Here is a 6,930-nt window from a genome sequence, read left to right as displayed (position 1 = left end):
CCCGGTTCACACCATACATGCATCTCCGTACCCTTTTGTTAGCTATTGTTTTCCTACAAACACTTGAACTAACTTAGGCATGGGAGGGCCTTTGGCCAACACCCCTTGGGTGTGGTCCTCTCATTCCAATTTATTTTGCAAGGAGAAAGAGACAATGAAGAGGAAGACGGAATCTTAAACGAATATTCCCATGGGATGAAAATCGCTCCCACGATAAGCTAGAAAGCATAGTTTATAACAAGTCAAATATTTCATGGGTTTATTACAAGATATTGTTTGTGTAGATACATAATATTAGGGTAAATTACTCAAATGGTCCTCAAACTTGTACTCGATTTACATTTTGGACTCTCAATTAAATTATTTGTTCAAATAGTCCATTAACTATATATTAATCACTCCATTGGTCCTATCGTTACATTCTGTCAAAGTTGCTGTTAAATATGAGGGCAAATTAGTGATTTCGTACGTTAAAAATAAATAAATACTGAAAAATTGAAATAAAAACTCTCTCTCTCTCTCTCTCTCTCTCTCTCTCTCTCTCTCTCTCTCTCTCTCTGCTTCCCCATGGCCACCACCCTCAAGCTCCAACCCAAAACCCATCCCACAACCACTCTCCACCCAAACCCATCTAACAACCACCATCCAGGTTTTTTTAAAAGTTTTGGGGTTTGAGTATGGCTATTGGTGGGGCGATAAGTTTGTTTGTGGCTGGATACGTTGGGGCATCGATGGCTATCGGTGGGTGGGTGGCTGTGTGGGATGCGGCATGGGGGTGGGTTGAGAAAGCTTTAATTGGTTGAGCTGAATCACAAAGTGTAAAGCTCCTTACTTGAAGTGAAAAGCTTTAGACCCGAGCATTAGAAATTTCTCTTTGTTATCACTTAGCAGAAATGTTACAAGGAAGGACAAGTCAAAGAATTTTGAGAATTTGGTGGGAATAAAACATGATTTTGACTGATGTTGCTTTTGGAGATGAAAAAGAGAAAGTTGGCTTTGGAGATGAAAAATAAAATTTTGGTTTTTGAATTTGCAGAGAGAGGGGTAGAGAAAAGGAGTCGAGGGAGAGCGAGCCATTAATGTTGTTGGGGCTAGGGGGCAGTGCAGTGGTGGATGGTGTGGGTGGTAGTGGGGTGGTGGGCTTGAGTGCAGAGATAGGAGGAGGAGGAGGGGGTTGACGAAGAGAGTGGGTTTGTTGGGGCTGGGGAAAATATTTTTGTTTTGTTTTGTAATTCTATTTTATTTGTTAATTATGAAAAGTCGTATTTACCCTAAAATTTGGTGAGATTTAATAGAAAATTAGACGGTATGACTAATGGAGCGATTAATATATAGTTAATGGACCATTTGAACGAATAATTTAGTTGAGGGACCAAAATGTAAATCAAATACAAATTTGAGGACCATTTGAGTAATTTACCCTTCTTATAATACTTTTGAGTCTTATTTACAGTGCCTACTCTCTTTTCATAGTTGAAGACTTTGGAAAGGTCTTTCCTTTTTTCTTTTTCTTTTTTCTTTCTCTTAATTGGAAGACGGTTTGGGAAGACATTTGGTGACATTTGGTGTTTTCACACCCATGTGTCAAAGTCTTCGTCTCTTTGGAAATTTTGCATTTTTGTGTTGGAACTGAATGAAATGAAATTGCTAGAAGTAAGAGCTTGATTGGATGTTATTGGTGGATCATTGTATGCTTGACAGAAAGCCAAAGAGACCTGGGAGTGGCTATCACTTCACCTGAGTCTTTGTACATATTTCAAAACAGAGAATAAGTTTTATAGAAAATGGATTTGGATATTTAAGTGATTTTACAACTTTCTACATTCTAAAAAACTTTCGAGGAGTAATGAGTAAAGAAGAGTCTTTTGGCGGGAAAAAAAAAAACCTTAACATTGAAGAGTTTTGGTTCAAGAACCCAAACTCTCACAAAGCCAAAGAAAACTCCCACCGACTACTTCCTGCACTTTGGTTAAACCATGTATTTGTTGTTTCAATTTTTATTTCCCCCTCACAAAGAAAAACATTTCTAAGTAACAAAGCACCTTTGTTAAAGTGTGAGCCAAGACACAAGTGGGATACTAAACAAAATAGAAAGTCTCATATAATAAATTTCTCAACTTCTAATAACATCGAGGCCTTTTGCATAGAACCTCACACCTGCTAAACATGTGGTTAAGCTGGGGACAATATCAATGCTGCTAATAGTGGGTCATGTTTGAAGGAAGTTGAGGTTCCACCCCAAAACCAATTGGCAATGGAGGGAGTAACCCAACTCCTTATAAGTCCTTGCTAGGTTTCTTAACTTTCCAATGTGGGACTCTTTACCTTCACATTCTCCCACGCCCCCGCATGTGTGGCGAATTTTCAAGCCTAACACGTGGACAACACATATTGGGTGACGTGGAGCACGTGTGGCCGTTGGGCTTTCACACGTGGGCTAACCCGCTCTGATACCATGAAGGAAGTTGAGGTTCCACCCCAAAACCAATTGGCAATGGAGGGAGTAACCCAACTCCTTATAAGTCCTTGCTAGGTTTCTTAACTTTCCAATGTGGGACTCTTTACCTTCACATTCTCACAATGTTCTTGATTGATATGTCCCGGAATACATTTTGGTCCAACTTCCTATTCCATTTCTTTGGCTGCTCATCTCCAAGTCAAAAGCAAATCATGAGCCTTCCACGAAAAAAGAAGAACCTATCGTAAATCCAAATTTCATTTTTCTATGTTATTTTGAGTTTGGACCATAAGGGGGAGAAAAAAGGGAAAAATGAAATACGCTATTTTATATTTCAATTAGCCATCCAAATTTTAACCGAAGTTTTTGTTTCGAAACTAAATTTGAATCAAAGGGAAACTCGCACAATTTAACTTCAATGTTGTGTCGTGTCTCAATGTGTCCCTCCAAAGAAAATATTGATTCATCACATTAATTGTCCTCTAAGTTATTATTTTGTTGCAATTTGGGTGGCATTCACTAATATTCATATGACATTAGGTGGCAACATGAGACATACAGTTTTTATTTTTATTTTATAGAAATTATAGAATTGCAATTTGAGTTGTATTTATAATTCAGCTAAAAAAGCCACTAGCTATAAAGAGTACAAACTAGCCACAAAAGGCCATAACAATAACAGAGCGCTCTGACATTAAAATTAAGACAATCTGGTGCGCCTCCACTAACAATCATACAGGATCGAAGAAACTCTAACATAGGCATCCCAACTAAGATTGCAAACCTTCAAGTCTTTGGATGTGAGCGTGGCATGATTGTTATTAGTAGGCATGGGTGAGCTAAATTAAATTTTAGGCTGATAAAATGACAACCCATATAGGCTATAGCCCAGATTAGTCCCTTCTAGTGACTGTCCCTGCAACAAATGCAACCTCTTCGAATAGAAAGATACTGAAAAGGGTTTTTGTCATGAATGGTCCTTGAATTTTTCAAAAAATTTCATTTGAGTTCTCAAAGTTTCAAATCAATCAATATGATCCTTAACACTTTGTTTGGATGAATGAATTGAAACCTTGAAAAAAAAAGTAAAAAATTACATATTTTGCCCAACAAGGCTGTGTACTCTCCTAAACGAAGCCTGAATGTGAAACCCCGAATGGAAAGCATATGATTTTATTGAGGAAAAATTTGAGTTCTAGGACTAAATTGATTTATATTTTGATGATATATCCTTTAAAGTTACTGAGGTGATGATATGTGACCAATTTTTAACAAAGTTTTGTTTGAATACGACAATAAAGACCAAATTTATGTGTAGACAAAAATATAAAAGATCATATTAAAATAAGAATGTTTGAGGACTAAAATAAGAATTTTAAAGAAACTACCTATAACAGTGGCGGATCCAGGATATTTCCTTCCAGGGGTCAATGTCTAAAGGTGAAAAAAATTTATACAAAATATACTCATAAAAATGAAACAATAATATTAGAATTCATAATTCATAGAAAAAAACCACATTACAAATTGCAAATGTACTCATAGCTTGTGTATTGACCAAAAAATGGTATGTATCCATGAATTATTAACGCAAATTTTACAAATTGCAAGTTGGATACATTGATAATACAGAAATAAAATCCCTTAAGAACAGAGAGTTATAAAAAGAAAGAAAAGATACAAAAATTGTGATATTGATTGCAAGGTAAGGTAAGCAATCAAGGAAGGAAGCTGGTGGGAGCAAACAACAAGCTCTCAATTCTCCTAGTCTAGAAGGACTTCCGGAGATTAGAGCATAAGGTCGCCTTCACAGTTCCCTGACGCAGCGGAAACGTGATCAGGGATAGTCTCGCTTCCTGAATGGATGATCAGAGATAGTCTTGCTTCTCGGGCATATTGAATGCCCACTGATAAGAAAAACAAGTAGATATCGCATCACTAGGTATGGAGTAAATTGGATGTCTTCTGCAAAGAAAGTTCCGTTAGTAGCACATTTATACACAACTACAATGAATAGGTGGAATCAGTGAATTTCAAATTAACCATAGGAAATTGCGAGATTCTCGGGATACTTTTGAAAAAGTAGCTCTGTGAAATCCGTAAAGCAAGATCGGCTTTAACGAAGATAATACTTGAAAATGCCGAAAGTGCCGACAGCATTATTAGAGGCCACGTGAAGTTTTGGACTCTTGCGAGATTCTCGGGATACTTTTGAAAAAGTAGCTCCGTGAAATCCGTAAAGCAAGATCGGCTTTAACGAAGATAATACTTGAAAATGCCGAAAGTGCCGACAGCATTATTAGAGGCCACGTGAAGTTTTGGACTCTTGCGAGATTCTCGGGATACTTTTGAAAAAGTAGCTCCGTGAAATCCGTAAAGCAAGATCGGCTTTAACGAAGATAATACTTGAAAATGCCGAAAGTGCCGACAGCATTATTAGAGGCCACGTGAAGTTTTGGAATCCTGGAGATGCCGCCACATTTTTATCTATATATTGCCTTCTCAAAACTTGATTGAGCAACTGCCTTTCAACTCAACTTCCTTCATTTTCTGAAATTTTAGTTTTTGCCAGACTTTCTTCGAAACCTTCTTAAAATGGCTTCCTTTTCTTCCTGCCCTAATGATTTCAATTTAAATGATGTTCCCACACCAACTAGTGACGCTACAGTTTGGCGTCCATCCTTTGTATCCCAAAATCGTTATCTCACAGTTAATGATTCTATGATGATGAATGATGCTACTGCTGTCATAGTAGCTAGGAATTTCATTACTCCAATGGATGAAATGTTGTTGACAGGGAGGTCTGAGGAAGAGGCTATTAATGACTCAATAGCTTCTAGCATCCAGAGTGCTGCTTCTGTTTCTAACTTGGCTGATCGCTTGCGTGTTAGAGCAAACGAGGTTCAGAAGCTAACAACTGAAAATTCATCTCTTCAAAGAATGCTTCATGAGTCTCAACAGGAGGTTGAAAAACTTAAAGGAGAGAATAATTCCTTGTTGAAACTGGTGAGTTCGTACTCCGATGATACACTGAGAAGGCTAGACATGCTGCAGGTCTCCAATGAAAGAATTTTGGGAGACCACGAGAGACTCACGGCTAGGCTTAAGAGGCGCCGTCCTCTTGCTTCAGAGGCTTCTAGAACCTAATGTAATTTTATAGATTTTAGAGGACCTGCACCTTCTTTGCAGGTGGGAAAAAAAAAATCTATCTGTATTATGTTCCTTTCGTATTATAATAACAGAGCAGGTTAAGTTCAAAATCTTGTTCATAGCAGAAAATTCATAGCAGAAAATGCTCTCTCCACAGAAGCAGTTGCAACCGGTAAAGTTAAGGCTAATCTGAGAAGCAAATAAACATAATTATATGTTCTATGCAACCCTTTCTCCACCATTTTTCTTGCAAGGCTACCAATCCCTTTCAATTGAGAAAAATCAGTCATCGTACGCATATGAGTAATATAAATCTCAAGTTGATCTTCAAGTGCCAAGAGATCTCGGGAATTAAAATCTTGAGGATAAAATTCAGCAAAACGAAGTAGCTTTTGTTTGTCAAAAGCTTTGATATTGAGAAGAAGAAATGGGTTTTGAAACTGATGGGTATCGGGCTGCTGTGCTGCTGTGCTGCTGTGCTGCTGTTTTGTTTTGTTTTTTTTTTTAACTTGTGCCAAAACGACCAGGTGTTATTAAAAAAAAAGAAGTATAAGTGAAACGACGTCGTTTTGAAGAATAGCGCGCAAGCTCTCCACAGCTACACAGCAGCACAAGAGTTTGCCCCATTGGGGCATTTCATCGAGCACCTTGCGAGGGTCAATTTGGGCGGCTCTAATGGAGGATTTCAAAGGTTGCAGGGGTCAATTGACCACCCTTGCTCCTCTGTGGATCCGCCCCTGACCTATAATAAAAACCCGTGTTGAGAGACTTGTTTCATTGTTTGACGAGATTGTGGATTGACATTATTTATGCCAACGTATTATCATCACAGCAAGAGAGAGGACTTCCCAATTAGTTGAGTCCAGGTTCCAGAGACTGAAACAAATGCCAAATTTCATTTTCCATGCCATTTTGATTTTGGACTATCAAGAACAAAAGAAGAAAGAAAAAGGAGTTACGCCATTCATTTTACGTAATCAAGTTTAAAAGAAGTTTTTTTTTTTTTTTTTTTTTAAAACTAAACTTGAATCAAGTTTAAAAGTATTTAAAAAAAGAAGAAAAGAAACTCAAACTGATGCCACTTGAATTTTGTGTCGTGTCTCAATATGTGTGCCTCCAAAGAAAATGTTGAATCATCACTTTATCCGGCCTCTAATTTATGATTTAGTTGTATTTTGAGTATACGTCCACTATTTTTTTTTTAAATTTAAAATTTTTGTTGAGGAATCACTATTCTGTACATTAAAAAAGAGCACTGCAAGTGAAGTTTTAACGGAATGCTTGACAGGGTTGGGCTAATAGCAACATATTCATAATCTTTT

This window comes from Prunus dulcis, chromosome 7 (assembly GCF_902201215.1).
Source record: "Prunus dulcis chromosome 7, ALMONDv2, whole genome shotgun sequence".
Lineage (NCBI taxonomy): Eukaryota > Viridiplantae > Streptophyta > Magnoliopsida > Rosales > Rosaceae > Prunus > Prunus dulcis.
This window is presented reverse-complemented; position numbering follows the sequence as displayed.